Source organism: Peromyscus californicus, unplaced genomic scaffold, assembly GCF_007827085.1.
Source record: "Peromyscus californicus insignis strain IS unplaced genomic scaffold, ASM782708v3 Scaffold_13__1_contigs__length_99412109, whole genome shotgun sequence".
Classification (NCBI taxonomy): domain Eukaryota; kingdom Metazoa; phylum Chordata; class Mammalia; order Rodentia; family Cricetidae; genus Peromyscus; species Peromyscus californicus.
The window spans coordinates 14,679,524-14,700,183 of NW_026294424.1; the positions used below are offsets into that span (position 1 = coordinate 14,679,524).

The 20,660-nt window shown below is 46.2% G+C and overlaps 1 protein-coding gene and 1 pseudogene across 4 annotated transcripts in view; both read right to left on the bottom strand.

Moving 5' to 3' along the window:
- Ddc (dopa decarboxylase) overlaps positions 1–6,557 on the bottom strand; it is an 80,970-nt gene extending 74,413 nt beyond the window's left edge. For 2 of the 4 annotated variants that reach the window (XM_052734526.1, XM_052734525.1), the window contains exon 1: positions 4,984–5,143. The gene's annotated coding sequence lies outside the window, so the exon portion shown is untranslated. Of the gene's footprint in view, positions 1–4,983; positions 5,144–6,422 lie in introns of those variants that run through there. The other 2 variants (XM_052734524.1, XM_052734523.1) reach the window with 2 other exon arrangements.
- On the bottom strand, positions 139–11,320 carry LOC128109012 (high mobility group protein B1-like; annotated as a pseudogene).
- Positions 11,321–20,660: the final 9,340 nt, after the last annotated feature.

Here is a 20,660-nt window from a genome sequence, read left to right on the forward strand (position 1 = left end):
AAGTGAACTTTTGGTGAACATTTTTGCTGGTGACCGTGAAGCACAGGAACAGTCCAAATTGGCTTAAGAGCAGCCTTGGTATGTGCCAGTGTCAGGCGACCCAAGGTCAAGGGTACTTCTTTAGTTACCATGGAGCCTTCAACCTTCAACCTTTCTAAGGTTTCCTGTCAGCTCCTGCAAAGGCAAACAGGCATGAAAGTACCCCCAGGAGTGCCATCGGCAGGATGAAAAGAGGCCACATGCTGAGGGCCTGCAGCAGAGTCCACACTCAGTAAAAACTTTTATTAGTAATCAGGGAAGCATTGTGTAGGGGAAGCTGGAGCGGGGGTGGGGGGGGGTGGGGGGGGTGGGGGGGGGTGGGGATATGTGGGAATGCTCTCCTCTCCTCTCCCCTGCCCTCCCCTCCCCTCCTCTTTACCTTCTGCCTCTCAGGCTAGATTGGGACTCACTACGTAGCTCAGGCTGGCCTTGCACTTCTGATCTTTCTGCCCCCACTTCCCCATTTTACAAGTCACAGCCTGTTCTACTAATACGCTAGAAGCAAAGTTGTGTGTTCTCGTGTTTTAAGTGAAAGGAAAATTCACTGGACAGAAAGAAGTACCTCCTTTTCTGGCTTTAGAGGCCACCCTTTCACATTATCTGGCTTGCATTTCTGCCCTACGACGCACAAACTTCCCTTTACAGAGTAGAAAGTCCGCTGTTCTAGAGCCACTGTTTCCTTTTCAGTCTTGAGGAGAGGGCTGCACTAACCACAGATATTCTAAAAGTCAGAGAAGGGGAATACGGAGCCAGAGCATCGAGCTCAAGTCTACGCTCATGTCTGATTTGGGCCTATCTATGGGTGACTTGTGTTTCTGGCCACTGGTGGTGTCGTCCCACAATCTCCTTTGCAGGGATGATCCCAGTGACCCAAGGACCTCCCACTAGAGCTCCTGTCCCCTGCCAATAACTCCGTTCTGGAGTCCAGGACAACATATGGATGCTTGGTAGACACTCTGCTGTCACAGAGAACCTTGTCAGGATTCTTAACAAATAAGAAGGGTGAAGCGCGGAGGGGCTGACTCCTAGCAAGGTCACGTTTCAGCCCAACTCAGGCAGTCTGACTCCTACCATCACTGGACTCAAACACAGGTTCTTAGCATCCTAACAGTTGTTGGAAATGCCCATTGCTTGACAGTCTCTAGAAAAGTGGCCTAAAGCAGCATCAGAACATGAAGCCCAACCATTTCCCGAGCTTCAGACACAGTCGTGATTCCCAAATGCCTCAAAAGGCACATAGCATAGCAGCTACCAAGGCACCTTAGTTGGTGAGAGGCCATGTTCATCACAAAGGGAAGCAAGAAGTTAGTGGTCCTGGGTAGCACTTGTGGAAATGTAACCACGGTCAGGCCCTCACTTCAGTCCATTTGTGCTATTGCAGAAGACGCGGTAAACCAGATGGCTTACATTCCACACACAGCGGTTTTGCAAAGTTGCAGAAGCTAGGGTTCTGAAATCATGTTTGCTTTCTGGTGAGGTGCCTCTCCCAGGCTCACACTGCTGACTTCTTGCAGTGTCTTTGGAGAAAGGAACGGGGCCTCACCTTAGGACTTCTGCAAGGGTGTTATTGCCATCTTCCAGACTGTATCCTTTTGACCAAAGCGCCTCAGAAGGCATCACTTCCTAAGACCACCGTGTCCTGTGGTAAAACTTAAGCACCGGAGCTTGGAGGCTGTAAGCCACAGCCCTTTGAACTCTATTTCCAATCTGTGACATAGCCACAATCCCAACTCCACACAGAACTGTAATGATGCCACAAGATGCTCAAAGCCTGCCACTGTGCCCTACCCTTACCCTTCTGCAGACATGAAAAGAGCCACTGTTTCTTTCTCATTTCCTGTTTCATAACAACCGTGCTGCATCGAAGTATTTTCTTGGCTGACAATGCGTGGAGTTTAAATAATGATTTTCAGCCATGTTCTCCCGGGGAAATACTATTTCTAATCATATCTCTGTCACCGCACTATGTGAACGAAGTTAGAGAAACCTGGAAAAATTCATAACATTTGTGACTTTCAAAGGAAAAAGAGAATACTTGGAACAAAGACTTTTCTTTCTTTTCTTTTCTTTTTTTCTTTTTCTTTTTTTTTTTTTTTGCACTTGACTTTCTCTACATGTCTATGTGCAAAAACAGAACACAACCAAAACTGAGACCTCAAAGTTACTTTACTGTCATCCATCCCACCCTGGCCAGCAGGCATCGGATGTTAGGACTGGTACGGCCAAGGGTCAGATGGAGGAACTGAAGCATCACAGGGCAGGTGACACCATCAAGGATGTCCCTGAAGACTATGAATTCTCCCAGTGCACAAAACAGGTGTGAGTTATACAATTCTTTTTTCATATTGCTTAATTCTTCCCAGAAAAGTCACAATGCTATAAGAAAGCTTAGCTCTACATACAGACAATATAAACATGCATCTGAGCTAGCCTTTCTCATCCACTCAAATTTCAAATGTAAAAACATTGAAATCTTCCTGCTTTTATTCATGTTTGCTACTTTTTTTTTTGTTTGGTTTTTTGAGACAGGGATATTTGCTACTTTTTAAGGTTTACCAAAGAAGCGTCAGGTGATTTCCATTTGAAACTTTCTCCTTTGCTCCTATTTTATTTGACATCATCCCCAAGAGTTTTTCGCAAAAGGAATACTTTTTCCCTACTCTATGTTTTCCCCTCAATCCATCCCCTTTTTGCTTTTGCCCTGTGGCAAAAGATCACAGGCCACTTGCCTTTCCTATGGGCCAGAGACTCCTCAGGTTTGTTCCAGTGGCTGCCTCTTGGTAATAGTCTCATATTGGTTTATTGTCTTTGCAAACACAGACACCTGGCATTGTGAGTCTATTTGGTGCCCTTTGGTACCCGCTTCTGGTAGTCTCAATTTTCTCTCACGAATGAGGTCAGTGGTAAACATTGACTTCTCAATTCCTCATTATCCCTTGGACTGCGCAGTTGCTGGCCTGTCACTGTGTTGCTAGGAACCCTGTATTTCAGACTCTTCCACATTCACTTCTGAGAATACATTGACATTTGGTTGTCACATTCTATTGTCCGAGAAACCAAACAAATCAGTATTTCCTAACCTTCCGCTAAGCACATGGCATTCACAGTATCTTATTTAATACCCAGTAACCCTGTAAGGTGAGGATTATTACTACCACTATACCAAAGTTTCACAGTCAGCAAGTCCTCTTTCCTTCCAAAACCAGCCTCTTCCTAATCAGCCCTTGGCCTGGACATCCTACCCTCTCTCTGAAGCCTGCGAGGCACAGATGGACTCCAACAAGGTCTCCTGCTGGGACTGATGGAGATGTTGCCTACAGCCCCAAGTGCAGCTGCAGGGGTCCTGCCTATGGCACCAGGGTTCTGATTGGAGACCAGAAGAGTAGCTTTAGCAAGAGGACTGAGCAACCATGCTGCCCGGGTACCCTCCTGGGTGCATCTCCATGGGAACAGGCTGGACTGACTCTGCTCTCCTCCATTCCCTCCATTTGCACATCAGCTCTGCAGAGCAGCGAAATTACCTGCCCTTCCGAAGTAAGAGAGTAGGTGGGGGACAGCAGCTGGCCTGCCTACACCTGCACAGACCCAAAGTGGCTTGTACACATGGGCCTCTCAGCAGAAAGGCAAGCCCATCCCTTCTCACCTCCTGTCACTCAGTCTGTGGAATTTTAACTTTCCCTACGAACCTGATCTACTTGCTTTCGAGGTACATCTGTGCCCCCTGAGGGTCTTCCTGCCAAAATGCCTATGAATGGGAAGATAATGTTAGGATTGTTTTAAAATACCGGGGAGCATTGCCTCCCTGGCACTTCCTCAAACTTAACACCAGACATAAGATGAGTTTGCAAAAGTTCAAGGTAAAGCCTTCATGATAATTAATAGCTCCAAGAGCAGGGGAAAAAAACGGAACTAGATCTCTGGCCATTTCTTGTACGAGTGGAGGTTTAAAGGAGAATTTAATTTTCTTTATCTTATTAGCACAATCCCTGTGTGGAGGCCCACAGACCATGTGCCCAGGAAAGAGGAAAGGATGCTGTCACAGATGACAGTGTCTTGTCTCTCTGCAGACATCCAGATACCCTTCCCTGACTAGTTCTTCGTTGTCCTGGGATGTCCTGATCCAGGACTCTGCAGACTGTGGCTGAGCTTGGGGTGACTCTGAATGAAGTCTGCTTCTCTTTGGCACCCCTGAAAGTTCCAAAGGAGGCCAGCTTTCCTGAGATTGTCACTTTTACTTTGATCCTGTTTTGGAGGGGAAACATGGTGTTTCCAAATAAGCAATTGTGTGTAAGGAGCAGAACTGGAAGCCTTTGAAGAAAAAAAAAAAAAGCAAATAAAAGGAAAACCCAGGTAACTTGACTGAAGTTGCCTTGGAAACTGGAGCTAAGAGGATACGGAGGGCGGAGTAGGTGCACCTTCCCACTGTGGCTGCCTTGCTCATCTACAACAGAGCTCTCAGGTATTGTGAGTCTATTGTGTGCCCAATCCTTTAAGAATAGGGCTACTACAACTTGTGGGAGACTGTTGTTAGTTCTCCTTCACCTGCAAAGCACACCCAGGTCTGTGGCCCCAAAATCACCTTCTCACTTTCTATCCCACAGGTATAGGAGTCTCCTGAAAACCAGCCCACTCACTTACTACAATAGTTCAAATAACAAGGGCTTAAAAGCCCCCAGAAGTTCCAATTCTCTACTGGATTCATATAGAAATGATTCAAAATAGGCAAGCAGAGGCTGGTACCAAATTTCTCAGGAAGTTCCCTTAGCAGCTCTGCCACCTGTGATGTTGGACACCTAGCCTTCTCATCCAGCAGTATCTCTGTCCCTAGAAAGACACCATGACCAAAATCAACCACAGACTCCCATTCCAGCCCCGGGTCGTTGTCTGCCAGAAGTGGGTGCTGGGGTCTGACCCTGAGCCATGTAGACAAAGAGCTGTACTCACAGGCAGCTGGAGTCGCCTCCTCTCTATTCGCTCTCTTGCTCTCTCTCTCTCTCTCCTTGGTGACAGTTAAAAGGCACAGAGGATGCGATTGCCATTTATGTAGACAAAGTGTCCGCCTCCCGAAGCCAATCAGCAGCTTTCTCTGTCTTATTTACCCAGAGCCTCTCCTGCTCCTCTCCCTGTATGCCTCCTGCTCCACAGGATGGAGCCCAGCAGGGCAGAGAGGGAACAATGGGGCATAGAGAGAGGCCCAGGAGAGGTGGGTCCTGGGTTCCTTGTCACTGTGTGGGACCTAGACTAGGGATCAGTGCTACTGGAGACTCCTAGCAACTCAAACCTCAGTCTCCATTCTAAGGGAGAAGTCCGGCTCAAGCCCTGCTTCATCCATGGGGACCACTGGGATGCTGCCTGACACAGGGTCTGTCAGGGACTAAGAATGCCAAACCCAAATCCCACTCAACTCCTTCAAAAAACAGCCCTGGGCCCTTCGGCCAACCGCCAGCCGAACTGCGTTGGGCTCTGTACACTTCTGTCCAGTGTGTGGGAGTGAGAAGAGGCAGACCATACATCCTGCTAATCAGTGTGACTTTGTAAGGGTTACACATCACCATATGAATCTAGACAGGAGCCTGGGCCATGCAGATAAGGAAGGGCTGAAGAAGAGCCCGTTCTGAACAGCAGCACCCTGCAGAAGCTTCTGTCAGAACCACAGACACACATGTGCAGAGAACACACACACACAGAACACACAAGTGCAAAGACCACACACACATACATGCACACAGAGTATACACACATGCAGAGAGAGCAGAGATATGTACAAAGAACATACACACATCAACAGAGAGCACACACACATGCATAAAGGGCACCCACACGTTTACAGAGGGCACACTCAGTGCACACACCCATAAATAGAGTATACACACATGCACAGAGAGCAGACACATGCACAGAGGACATATATACACACAAATAGCACACACATATGCATAAAGGGTACCCACGTGTGTACAGGTGTACAGAGAGCACACATATGCATAGAGTGGACACAAACATTAACCGAGAACACATCCACATGCACAGAGACACATGCATAGACAATACACACACGTAGAGAGAGCACACACATGTATAGATAGTACCCACCCATGCACAAAGGGCACACACATATGAACAGAAAACACATACACACATGCACAGAGAGCACACACACAGAGGCACACACAAAAATGTGCATGCATGTGTACACACACACCAATACAAATGTATGCATGCAATCACTATGCTCACACATGTGTACACATAAAATGTACATGTATGCAGGCATATACATACACTGACATATACACACATATACAGTTGCATATCCAACACACATGCACCATGTCAGGGTCTGTACACAGTCTAGAGTCAGGAATTCTCCAAGGAGAACTGACCATTCGTGATGTGGCCCCAGCAGGATCTCTTCACAGACACCTTTGGGACAGAGGCAGTGGCTTCCAGAACAGCAGATTATACAAGGCGTGGTGTGGCCAGGGAAGCCAGCACATGGTTGCTGGCCATGGGTGAGGGACTGTGGCCCCCAGCACAGGCAACTCCCCCTACTACCGGTGCAAACAGCAGCCATACCCGCAATGGAGGACGGAAGGAGATTAGGTCTATCTGCACAGATGGATCTCCCTAGCACCTGGTGCCATCATCAGCGGAGCCTAGCTGAATGGGCAGGAGGCTGGCAATGCCACCCACCCCCAGGTTGCCTAGACTACCGGAGAAAGCCACAGTGAGGTGGGAAAGGCCGTCACCAAGCTGGATAGATAGCCTCAGACTGATGCCTCCCCAGCTCAGCCTCACTGTTGCCCATACTCTTATGAGGAAGAGGAGCCCCTGATCAGGGAGGACTGGCCAGGAGCACGGAGACAGGAAAGATGGCTATACACACTGAATTCTAGGAAGATCAGACCCATGGGAAGACACAGAGCTCTACCCAGAGCAGGGTCCCGGGGAAAACTGGCTGCCTACAAGAAGCCAAGGCACCCAGGCAGAAGCCTCTGGAGGCGAGGTCCGTGGACAAAGTGAAACCCTCTGAGACTTTCCCTGACAGCGTGTGGCATTCAGGCACTCAAAGCTTCTCTTCTAGCCTTTTCACATAGGTTCCCTGAGCCTCACAACCCCTTTCTCCCCAGCACCAACTTACAGACGGGAAACCGCCTCAGGGAGGTCAGGGAACTTACTGAAAATCACACCGCTGCAGACAGACATTTGAGGGTATAGGCATGTTTAACCTAATTTAAATACTATACAATGCACACATGTATGGAAACATTACCCCATCATCATCATCATCATCATCATCATCATCATCATCATCATCAGTATCAGTATCAGTATCAGTATTAGTATTAGTATTAGTTTTGGGGGAGTTCAAGACAGGTTTTCTCTGTGTAGCCCTGGCTGTCCTGGAACTCACTCTGTAGACCAGGCTGGCCTCGAACTCACACAGAGAGTGCTCCACCTGCTTCTGCCTCCCAAGTGCTGTAATTAAAGGTGTGTGCCATCCCCGCCTAGCTTACCCCAATGGTATATAAACTGTTTCTATTCTTTTTTTTCCTTTCTTTTTTTATTATTTTTATTTTGCAATACAATTCAGTTCTACATATCCTGTTTCTATTCTTAAAAATTAGTCAACAAAGCTGGAGAATGATACACGCCTTTAATCGCAGCACTCAGGAGGCAGAGGCAGGTGGATCAATGTGAGTTTGAGACCAGCCTGGGCTACGGAGTGAGTTCTAGGACAGTCAAGGCTACACAGAGAAGCCCTGTCTCAAAAAACCAGCCCCCTCACCAAAAAAAAAAAAATCAGTCAACAAAATAAGATAAGTGATAGCATAGCTTGGGATGAGGCCGGGATGTCCGGACAGCACAGGGACCATGTTTGTGTGCTCCAAGGACACGTGGGCTCTCTGAGGTTTGAAGCAGAACATGAACGAGTCTTAGGTTCATGTATAGAAACTCATCAGCGTATCTCAGGGAGAAAATGGGAGGGTGAACAGGCAAGAATGAGAGAATCCAGATACCTAAGATTTACTTAAGAGTAGAAAGGAGAAGATTCGAGGTGGCATGGGAAGGCACTGAGGTATAGGGTCCAGCCAGCAGGTCCCAGGTCCTGGTCCTGTACTGGAATCTGCTCTCACCACCTATGAGGGGGAACTGCACTTTTTTCACCTCAGTGAAAGCAGAGAGGTCAGCATTTACAACAGAAGCAAACCAAGAGGAACGGAGCTAACAAAAGCCGGCAAAAGCTCTGCGGGGTTACGGAGAGCCACACAGGAAGGTGAGCCTGAATGGAAACAAACCAGTGCTGAATAGGAACAGCCAAGGTTATAAATACTTGAATTCTTCTCTAACAGGCGACCAGACTCGGTGCCACTGTAATAAAAATCCAACACATGTCTCGGACTCTGAAATAGAAATGGAAAAGCGGAAGTCTAAGAAAGGCCAGTGGAGTTCTGAGAAGGAAGATCATGGCGGCAGCGAGGTGGGGGTTGGAGGGTGGAGAGAGGGGGGAGCAACATGCTCCCCGGTCACAAACACAATGGTACTGTGTGCAGTGTGTGGGGTGAGGTCTACTGGGTGCAAATAGACTCATGGGTGGTTAAATAGAACAGAAATTCCAGGAGGAGGAAAACAGAGCCCTGAGAGTGGAAAATTGACAGGTGCACATTGCAGACCAAAATGGAAAGGGTGGGGTCCTAGACACTGCAACAACTGTGCTCCACTTGGAAGGACATGAGGCTGGATGCTTTCCTCACTCCATCCTGACCAGTAGGGGCAAGCTTCTAAAAGAAACCGAGGTGCATGTCTTTCATGAAAGTGGAGCAAAAAAAGATTTCTTAAATGGTTTACTTTTTCAGCCAACCATAAAAGATACAGTTTGATTGTTGTTGTTGTTGTTTTTTCCTTACTAGTACTTCAAAATACAAAAGTCAGAAACTAGAGGGAGGCTTTAGAGGCATCTTCCGACTTATGGGTAAGCAGCTATGAGTAAGAAAATAAGAAAAGGCCAGGCAGTGGTGGCACACGCCTTTAATCCCAGCACTCGGGAGGCAGAGGCAGGCGGGTGTCTGTGAGTTCGAGGCCAGCCTGGTCTACAGAGTGAGTTCCAGGACAGCCAGGGCTACACAGAGAAGCCCTATCTTGAAAAAACAAAATGAGAGAGAGAGAGAGAGAGAGAGAGAGAGAGAGAGAGAGAGAGAGAGAGAGAGAGAGAGGAAAAGAAAAGGAAAAAAGAAAGAAGAAAAGAAAAAGTTTTAGAAAAGCAAGCATTTGTGAGACATAGAATCCAGGATTCTCATGAGCATGTGAGTACAACTTTGTGGTTGGTCATCAGAGTACAACTGTTTATTAGAAACAGACAAGGTTGAGACAGTTTTATAGGGAAACCTGGGTCTTGACCACTTATCTACGCTCTCTTTAAAATTTTAGTATCTTGCTTATTCATTCCGGTGGATTTCCAGGTCAGCAGTCATACCTTCTGTGAGTGTAAGGATCTCACTTCTTCCTGGCCTTTCCTTTCCTTGTTTTCTGGCCTGCCTTTGCTGCATGCTAGGGCGGGCCCAGCTACACCTGGAGCTCTCACAGTGCAGCTAACCCTTTTGAAGAGATGAGTGCTCGATCTAGTTTAAAAGTTCAAATAGATTGTTCACAAACTGAAGCAGTGTGACTATTGCCCCATTAAACACAAGGCTAGTGTAAAATGCTAATTGAATTGTATTAAAAAAGATTTGTTTTCACTCCATTATGGTAGTGATACACCTTTTATCCTTTAAGACATGGCAACCAGAACACTTTCAACCGGCAATTATTCATGTGCCCGGCCCTGAAAACCCTTACTCCTAGCCGGGCGGTGGTGGCGCACGCCTTTAATCCCAGCACTCGGGAGGCAGAGCCAGGCGGATCTCTGTGAGTTCGAGGCCAGCCTGGGCTACCAAGTGAGTTCCAGGAAAAGGCGCAAAGCTACACAAGAGAAACCCTGTCTCGAAAAACCAAAAAAAAAAAAAAAAACTCCTTACTCCTAAACAATATTGGTTAGAAGCACTTAGCTAGCAGCTTGGTCCCACTGACTTTGAAAGGAATGCTTCTAATATTTTTTTGCTATTAATTATAACTGGGAATTCAATATTGGATTTTCTTTTGTTCTTATTCTTTTTTAAAAAAATTGTATTTACTTAGAAGCATTCAGAATGTCAACAAAACAGCTGCATTTTTTTTTTTTTTTGCAATTAAAGAGTGGTATCAGTTGACAGAACAACCAATATCTTCATATAAGCTGCAGCAGAGAGGACTGAAGAAGAAGAAAAAAACAAAGCAAAACAAAAAAACCCTACCGTCCCCATATAACTAATATGTGCTATGCACCAACAGGAACTGCTTCAAATTTCCATGTCAATTTACAACCCCCAGACTGGACCAGGCAAGGTGAGTGGTTATTGAAAACACCACCAGCACAGGGCTAGCTGAAGACACACTCGGTAGTGTGTTAACTATACAAAAACAAAAAAAAAAAACAAAAAAAAAACCCACCACTGTGTAGTTTAAAAACAAATCGGACACAGCCTTACATTTCAATTTTTTTCTTTAAAAGGAGTGAGTTGTGTATGGGGGCAGGGTGGGGGTTAAGTGCTTTATAGACAAGGAAAAAAACTGCGCTAGAACCAACTTATTCATCATCATCTTCCTCCTCCTCCTCATCTTCCTCTTCCTTTTCATGCTCCTTTCAGCCTTGACCATCCCGTTCTTCGCCGCCCCGGGTTTTCCTTCAGCTCTGTGGGCAGCGATATCCTTTTCGTATTTTCCTTCAGCTCGGCTGCCTTCTCTTCACTGGCAGCCTGTCGTCCGCAGCGGTGTTGTTCCACATCTCTCCCAGCTTCTCTGCAACATCACCGATGGATAACCCAGGGTGTCCTTTGATTTTGGGGCGATACTCAGAAGAGAACAAGAAGAAGACCGAAGGAGGCCTCTTGGGTGCCTTGGGGTCCTTGAACTTCTTTCTGGTCTCCCCTTTGCGGGGGATGTAGGTTTTCATTTCTCTTTCATCACGAGCCTTGTCAGCCTTTGCCATGTCTACAAATTTTCTTTAGCAGACATGGTCTTCCACCCTTCTGAGCGCTTCTTCGAGAACTCTGAGAAGTTGACAGAAGCATCCGGATGCTTCTCCTTGGGTTCCTCCCGGCAAGTTTGCACAAAGAATGCGTGTGAGGACATTTTGCCTCCCGGCTTCTTAGGATCTCCTTTGCCCATGTTTGGTTGATTTTCCTCCGCGAGGCACAGAGTCGCTCAGTGCCTGTCCGGCTCTCGCTTGCTCTCTATGGAGCTCAATGTACTGCAATGACTGTCTGTTCTTGTTCTTATAATAAATGCTTTAGTTAATCAGCTTTTGTATCGAGAAGGAAGCCATATAGCATTCCTTATCCAAACTGTTGGTGTGATGAGCGACAGGTAGTTCGAATCTGGAGTGTCCCCCAGAGATCATTGGCTGAGACCCAGCCATCCCTCCCCTACATCCTGCACCATCAATGGTGCCGTTTGGAGGTGGTGAAAGCTTAAGGGTTTGATCTACTGGAAACTGGGTCATTGGGAACATGCCCCTGAAGGGGATACTGGGGCTTCCGCCTTTTAGTCTTCCTTTCTTTTGTACTTGGCTGTGAGGTGAGGGGATTAGATTTCAGGGACACTTAAGAGAACTATATTTTCAATTTATTGGATGCAAGGTTCCATACGTGTCCAATAAACTACTGGGCTCCTCAACTGTGGCTTTGACTATCTAAGGGTCAGAAATGTATTTTAAAATTATATCTGCACTGAACATGTACATGTTTTTTCCTGTCATTGTCCCTGTACAATAGAGTATTAACAAATGTTCACCCACTATTAGGTATTGTATGTAACCTAGAGAGGATTCACAGGTATGGGAGGTAGTACTTGTAGGTTGGAAGCTAAATAGGCCAGTTTTTTGTTTTTTTTGGTTTTTGTTTTTGTTTTTGTTTTTTTTTTTTTTTTGGTTTTTTTTTTTTTTTTTGGTTTTTCAAGACAGGGTTTCTCTGTGTAGCTTTGCTCCTTTCCTGGAACTCACTTGGCAGTCCAGGCTGGCCTCAAACTCACAGAGATCCACCTGCCTCTGCCTCCCGAGTGCTGGGATTAAAGGCGTGAGCCACCACCGCCCGGCCTAAATAGGCCAGTTTTAAAAAGGCACTTGAAAATTCATGGGTCAAGGTGGTAGTGTATGCCTTTAATTCCAGGCAGGCTGATCTCTGGGTTCGAGACCAACCTGGTCTACAGAGTGAGTTCCTGGACAACCAGGGCTACACAGAGAAACCCTGTCTTGGGGGGAAAAAAAGAGAGAAGAAAAGAAAGAAAGAAAGAGAGAGAGAGAGAGAGAGAGAGAGAGAGAGAGAGAGAGAGAGAAAGAAAGAAAGAAACAAACAAACAAAAAGAAAAATCCTCAAGGTTCCAGGATCCATCCCTCATGGGTACAGAAACAATTATAAGTAATAGACATGCTGGAATTTTCCATTCTGGTTGCCTATTTATAATTTCTCCCTATAATTGTACTAAGATTTCTTGTATGTATTTGAACTTCTATGTGTTTAGAACTGTATTATACTCTTCCCCCCCAAAACATAATATTTTTATAAATTATTTGGGAATTTCATACATGTGCCTCAATCACACTTCTCATTCTTCCCAGGTCCACTCTCACAACCTTGTGCTCTCTACCCAACAAACAAACAAAACAACAACAACAACAAAAAGTCGTGAAGTCCAATTTGTATTACACATATACTCACTGGAATATGTCAAACTCCCAGTGACCAGCCTCTTAAAGAAAATTGAGTGTCCCCACCCCCACCCCGGAAGCCATCAACTGTGAAGAGCTACAGTCAGCATCTTTATCACAGTTTTTAAGGACTCTCTTCAAGAGTTTCCTGTCTGTCTGGACTGTTTCTTTCTGTATTATACTCTTGATGGAGTAGAATGTTTGTCTTTTAATTTACTAATATACTAAAATTATTGAGTTGATTACTCAAATAACTTTATTCAAATTTGAAAAACCTCCTTTTTCCCCTCAGCCCTCCAAGGGAGTGTCCTCCAGGCAGAGTCCCTTCTGAGGTAGCTCAGAGTTCTGTGAGGGGATTGTTTCAGATCTGGGAGCATGAGCCCTCCCAGGCTTAGGAGGAGACCTGCCTGAGGACGATGTTTAGCCCGGGTTGCTTTGATGGTGTCGGTCCCGTGCTGCATGCTTTCTTGAAAGCCCAGAACTGTTCACCTCAAATCTGGTCCTGCCTTCTGGCTTTCCGGCTGGGCCCTAGCTCATTCCCTGTACTTCCCACTCTCTCTATCCCCATCTCATTCTTCTACCCACAGTCCCACCTTTTCTGTCCAGCTCTCTGCATCTGACAGCCTGATTTTTTTTAAAAAACATATATTCCTTCTTATGCTTCTGTGACATTTTTTCCTAAAGCTTTTATGAAGTTGAAGTATAGTAAAATTATAGCGATTAGCTAGAAGAGCTTGCATTGAAAAAATAAAGAATAAATGCAAAATATAGTTGGTCATGGATTTGATACAGAAGATAGCAAGATTTCATCCCTGAAGAATACCAACCAGTAGGGCTTTGAAATACCCTTTGAATGATGATGCTTTCCTTTAATGCTGATGCAAGTTTAATATTTAAGGGACTCGGAGGAACCTTCATATGAAGCCAGTATAGTGCCTGGGCCCCAGAAAGTGCTTCAAAATGCATCTTTCCCCAAACGACAGTGCAGAACATGCCAGGCTATGAAGTGAAAGTAGTTGCAGTTCTGATCTCATCTGCATTCGCCGTGAGAAAGCAGCAAATCTTCCCCACCCCTTCCTCCTTAGACAGTGTGCTGGCGAAGCGGAGCTTAACACTAATTCTGTTTTTAATGGAGACCAGTACCAGCCAAACACGCAGAAGTCGTTTTTACTCACACAGATGCACAATGATTTCTTCCCATGGATTCTCTCTCTTTGTCTCTCTGTCTCTCTGTCTGTCTCTCTGTCTGTCTCTGTCTCTCTGTCTCTGTCTCTGTCTCTGTCTCTGTCTCTGTCTCTGTCTCTCTCTCTCTCTCTCTCTCTCTCTCTCTCTCTCTCTCTCGGCCAGGCTGGCCTTGAGCTCACAGAGATCTGCCTGCTTCTGCCTCCTGAGTTCTGGAATTAAAGGCATGTACCACCACTGCCTGGGGGATTCTACTTTTCAATGAGAACTGTAACCAGTAATGTAAATTAAACTGTCTAGGCAGCTGAAAGGAGAGGGCCCTTTACAGAACCACAGACACTATTCAGGTAAGGAAGATTTCATACCAATGGATCATCTCCCATGTATGTGATGCGCTTGTTGAGAATAGAGAGTTTAATCTTCACAGGAACCTGGCGAGGTAGGTTCCACTAAAACCCCATTTCACAGATGAGAGGGCCTAGGGCAGTGAAGTGCCTGATTCCCCCTTGCCGTGCATGATATCGTGAAGGAGACGCCTTGCCGCCTTTCTCCTGCTACTGAACGGCAAGCCCGCCATCATCGTGTCCCCACTGTGTGCGAGTTCCAGCAAGGCCTGTATGTCCACACACATGTGTAACCAGCTCTGCAGTCACAATAGAACGGAGAGGTTTGCCAAGGCTTCAGCAAAAGAGCAAGCATTTTGTCATCAACGGTCCCCATTCTCAGGAGAGCCTCGCTTTCAGCACACATCCAGTAAAGCGGAGCCCGAGAGTCACGACAGAAACGGTGCCTTTCCAGCAACTACGATCTGACAAAATGTAATACTTACTTGCTGAGAATTTGGATTCTTCACAACTCCTCTCTGCTGTTTGAGGCTGTCCAGCTTTGCGAACCGAGGAGGAGGAGGTGGCAACTTAGCTGTGAACTTGGTGCCTGGGCAGTTCCTCTCTCTGCAGCTTGGCACCGACGCATTGCTACGTCCTTGCATTTTAGCCTCATATTCTGGTTAAACTTTAATTTCTGATGGTATAAAGGTCAAGGCAGTCTAGAGAAAGCACACGTGCTTGGGGGTTGGGGTGCAGCTCTTCTTTGGGCTCCTAAGAAAGCTCATCTGGTTGAGCCTGATTTCCAGTAAGCCCTGACAGCATGGGTCTTTCTTACTGCATAATCCTACCATCTACACTTCTTCACATAGCCTCAAATTCATGCTGTTAGCCCCGCTAGGTAATTCCACAACTCCAAGCCTTGTATCAGGAAAAGGCTCTCCTACAGAAGACCCTCCTCTCTGCCCAGAGCCTTTAAATTGCCAGCATATTCCTGGAGTCTCTAGAGCTAGACAGTGGGCAGAACCCATCTGCTTGCCTTCCTTTCCAACCCCTTGACACTTGTGATAGAGGCGACAGTATAATGAATGAGATTTTGATTAATTTCAGAAAAATCCAAGCTGACAGAGTTTCATTGGTGCATAAAGGAGAGCCAAGAAAGTGTCATTGAGAAGAAGGCACATTAGGACAGCCCACAGAGCACTAAGCGCTGGCCTTCCAGGCAGGTGACCAACTTGGGCCATCGGGAACAAAGAACAGAGTGGGTGTGAGATTGCATATGGGCAACCAGGGAAGGGCTGGGTCCAGGCATCTGAAGATAGAATGGCTGTCACCAGAGGTAGTTGCCACAGGTTGGGTAGAGCTGTCTGTACTCCACAGTAGGGGCAGGAATGGTGGTTGGGAGCAGGCTTGGACCCAAGGATTCATACAGTCACAACTGAGACTTGGGAGAGAATCTGGGTGACATTGAGGAGATTCCAGATCCCCCCAAGAATTATTGAAGGAAAGATGGGGGGAAAAGCATGCCAAGACAGTTGCACAGGGACCTGTTGTAAGGTGCCCCACACTTCAAGTCTCCACTGAGGCCTGAGAAGTGATAGTTCTCAGCAAGGGAAGAGTCAAGGGAGGGCCCCTGGTGGGAATCAGCATCTACCAGAGCCCCAAGCCCTTCCGGGCCTCAAAGAAAGCCAACTCTAAAGACCACCCACGATGGGCCTTGCAAGCCACACTACATACATACTGTGCATCCCTCAACAGCAATGGAAGACATTGGAGTACTCTGGAAAGCGGTTCCCTTGGCTTACTTATGTTTTAACCTCACTGTGGCTCACGTGTGGAATCCAGAGGCAAGAGAGGGTAGAGTGGAAGTCTCTCTGCTTTCCTGAGAGGAAGAAAGCTCAGAAATCCAGGACAGACTATAAGCTGGCCTGGAGAGGGAAGAACGTTGAGATAAGAAAGGCAGGCAAGCCTGAGATATGCACGTGCGTATGTATGCACACGAGTCCATGTACACGCATCAGGAAGTCTCTGGGGAAGAAGAAGGACCCGCAGAGATGGATTCTTGGGCATGAAACCCAAGGGCAGTAGACTGTAGTTATGGACTAACAGAACACGGCAGATGAGACCAGCTTTGGCTCAGGAGAGATGGAGGACGCTGAGCATTCAGTTTGGGAATTAAATTTCCGATACCTTCTTCTTATCTAAGAGTAAATATCCGGTAGGCCTTTCAGTATCTGAGCTTAAAATTCAGAAGAGGTGCCTGGACAGGAAATCAAGTTATGAGTGGAAAGGATTTGGCAGAAAGCAATAAGACGCACACGACTTTGAAGCAATAAAAACTGAAGCAATAAGAACACACAACTTAGTTTCCCCTCAAAATAATAATCTCAGCACCCACATCAGCTGGGTGCTTGCACATCCCCGTGACCTCAGTTCCGAGGGTGCTGGAAACAGGAGATCATGGGGGGGGGGGCAGTCTGAGGGTGAAGGTTCCAGAATCAAGAGCTCTGACATCAAACTAAAGCAGAGAGAGAAACGTCACCCTCTTTTACCACTTCCTGCCATCAATATTGTGGGTTATGTGGCACCTTGGTGAGGATAGACGCTCCTTTTATTAATACATTGTGTTTATTTCACAATTTCACGTATGTACCCTATGTATGTGGTTTCCTCTCCCAGTTAACTTCAACTTCCCTCCTACCCTCACAAGCCTCCCTCTTTCCTACAAATTTCTTTACCCTATTTAAATGTTTCCGTTTGGTGTAGTGTTCCGTGGGTTTAATTGGGGCCATTTATGTGATCTGGAGTTTGGAGCTAACCATCATAGCCTGGCCTCCCCAGTGGTATACAACTAGATACGATGTCTCCCTCTCTTAGAATCTTGCCAATAGATAGGCAGGATCTGTGGCAGGGCCCCAGGAGTTTTTCCCTCTCCATACTGACTGCTAGAGAGCCCAGCTTCTGTGGACCCAATTCTAATTATACACAGCTGCTGTGAGGTCATGGCTGTTATGGCTGTGTCATGCTTAGAAGGTGGTATTTTGCAGCCTCTCTCTGCTTCCTCTGGGCTCTTACAGTCTTTCAGTATCTTTTCCTGCACTGTTTCCTAAACCTTAAAGGAGTGGTATAAATGTCACATCTATGGCTGAGCCCTCAACTACCCTTTATTCTCAGTGTCTTGTACAGCCATGGGTCTTTGCATTTACCTCTGTTCTCTGCAAAGGAAGGCTTCTCCATCTAAGGCTGAGAGAATCAATCATGTCTCCGTGTGTATAAACAGATACTATGCCAATTAAGCTAAGCAGCCATCTTAGGTTACCATCCCACAAGGTCTAAGACCTCTTTAGTCACGGGTTTTGGACCAGGTTTACAGCATTAGGCATGGATTCTCTCATCTATAGCAAACCCCAGATCCACTCAGGGAATAGTGGTTGTTACATCCATAACAGTCATGCCACAATTGAAATGATGAGCATATCTTGCCTGGAAGGTTGGTATTATAATTTGTTGAGTTCTCAGCTGGGTTTCAACTGTTGGTGCTTTCACTGGCACAGTAGCCTTGCGTAGCACCGTCTGGGGCCATGGGAGCCACCCAGAATCGAGGATTCTTCTAGCCCAGTTCCAACTTGATTTCTCTACACCTTGCATCTGACGTGTATGCTGTCTCTAGCAGTAAGGTCTCATGAAATAGTTCTGGTGGAAAACTAAGTATGAATTGCAAAAGCCTGTATTGTTTTGAGGGCTTTGGGGACGACTCTGTGGCTGATAGCTCCCCTGGAGGTATCTCACACTTGGCCTTAGGGTTTTTGTCTGATGGCCTATTTCTTCTAGTACCTGTGTTGTCTAGTCCTGCTGGGTATCTCTGTCTTCACACTCTCTCTTGTGTTTTCAACCTGGCTTATCAGATAGTAAGTTACTGAGTGGTTTTCTCACACTCCCGTTATCCTGTTTGATACCCTTCCTGTTCTCTTATTTCTTTCATCCCTCACCACTCTATGTGTTTGAACCTTCCTATCCCCAATATATTCCCTCTCTGCCCTTATTTGGTACTGTCTCTCCTTCCATGCCTTTTCCGCTTTCTTGGATTTTCGAAGTGAAAAGTCTATGTCCTCAAACGTTAATTCCTTCTGGACAGGCTCTCACAGATACACTCCAGACATAATGCTGTACCAGTTATCGGAACCTTGCTTTTCCCATCATACTGACAAACAAAAATACCATGTCAGCACCATTGACAGGATGGAGAGTATGGAGGGAGCTGTCTTGGTATTGTAGGGTATTCAGCCACATCTGGACTTTGTTCACTGGGTACCACTCACCCTCATTGTGACAACCGTAAGTGTCTCCATGCATTGCTCATGTTTTCTGGTGGCAACATGATGATGGCTCAGAACTGTTGATGTAATGTGACCTTGCCGTGACCCAGGGAAGCAGAAGATAGCACATGCTGCTGCGGTGGATGCTATTCCTGAGATGGGGTGGCTGGGCTTCATGCCATCAGTGATAGCACTGGGTGTGTGGCAGGGGCAAGGCTGTGAGTACAGACTTTACTGGGAGAGATGGTTTCAGGGTGGAGAGATGGGCCGCCCTATAGTACCAACACTGGCTGAGTACACAGAGGAGGAACGCCCAGGGAATCACAATTTCCTAGAAAAGCAACCCTAATGAGGACCTGATAGGAATACAAAGTAGTTGTTCCTGCAAAGAAAATTAAAAATTGTAATGTATTTATTCTACCTCTGCATATGTGGTGAGTGCAGGTGTGCATGGACCACGGTGCTTGTGTGGTCAGAGGACAACCTTGGATGTCAGCCCTTGCCCTCCATCTTCAGACAGGCTCTCTCTTTTGTTTGCTGATATGATTTTGTTTGTTGCTATCTGGCCTGGGAGCTTCCAGGGATTCTCCTGTCTCTACCTGCCGTCTTACAGTTGGAACACTGGGGTTACAGATGCCAATTACGGTGCCTGGCAAATGCTGCCTCACTGAGCTATCTCCCCAGTCAGTCCTTGCAGAGAAAAGTTGAATTTTAATGAAGTCTATCTTACCTCTTTTTTTTTTTCTCACTTGGATTTGCTTTTGGATTTTCTTCTAGGAGTTTTATAATTTTGTATTTGGACTTTACGTCTGTGATGCATTTGGAATTAATTTTGAAAAGAATGTAAGATCTCAGATCTATGTCCCCGCTGCCTGGCTGATTGCATGTGGCTGCACATTTGTCCTAGCCCTGCTTGCTGAAAAGGCTGCTGCTCCCTTTGCTACATTATCTTGGCTCCTTTGTCCAGGACCAGCTGGCTATGTTTGTATGGGTACATTTCTGGGCTGCACATTCTATTTCATTCAAGTGTTTTACAAATTGCTGGCCTTAGCTTACCAGTGGGTCATGTCATTAATTGTGAAGGTCTGAAGATCAGCCTTTTTTTTTTTTTAAAGAACAGAATTGAATAGAAAAGAAGGAATATTGCATCTAATAGTGAGAATATTATTTTCTGAAACTTAGTTTCAAGTGCATACATGTATGTACATCCTATGTCACAATGTATACCATCTTTCCAATGGTAACGAAAACTCCCAGAACCCCTCTAAGGAGGTGACACCACCCCGTCTTTCTCTCTCTCTGTCTCATGCAGTCTAGGCCGGCCTGAACTCACTGTAGAGCTGCAGTACTTCTGTTCTTCCTACCTCTGCTTCTGAGGTGCTAGGATTCCAGGTGTGAGTCACCACGCACAGCTACGAAGTGGTGATCTCCTTCTGTAGAAGTAGAGGAGACCAGGAGTTGTCCAATCTGAAAATTAGGATTAAACAGTAACTGCCAAACACGAGAGAAGGCAATTCCCATAGCCAGCCAGTTGCTTCTGTGATTATTTTTTTTACATTTATGAAAATTTCATATGCGAGTCACACTGTATTTACATCATTTCTATCCCTCCTCCTACTAATTCCAAGTCCTTGCCTTCTTCCCTCACCACTCCTTGTCAAATTCATGACCTTGCCTATAATTATTGTTGAAATAGATAGACAGATAGACCAACGTGTTACCCATCTGTACATGTGTTTAGGGTTGGTTGAGAAGGCCTGAGGAACCTACCAGGGGTTCGTTCCTAGAGGGAACCAGTCATCCTCTCCTGAGGAGCAGCACTGATGGTCTGCAGCCCTTCATCTACGGGTGGGGCGTTGGGAAAATCCCCCTGTACGTGTTGGCATGTTGACCTGTGTGCTCTTTTTTTTTTTTTTTTTTTTTTTTAATTTTTTGAGACAGGGTTTCTCTGTGTAGCTTTTCCTGGATCTTGCTCTGTAGCCCAGGCTGGCCTTGAACTCACAAAGATCCACCTGCCTC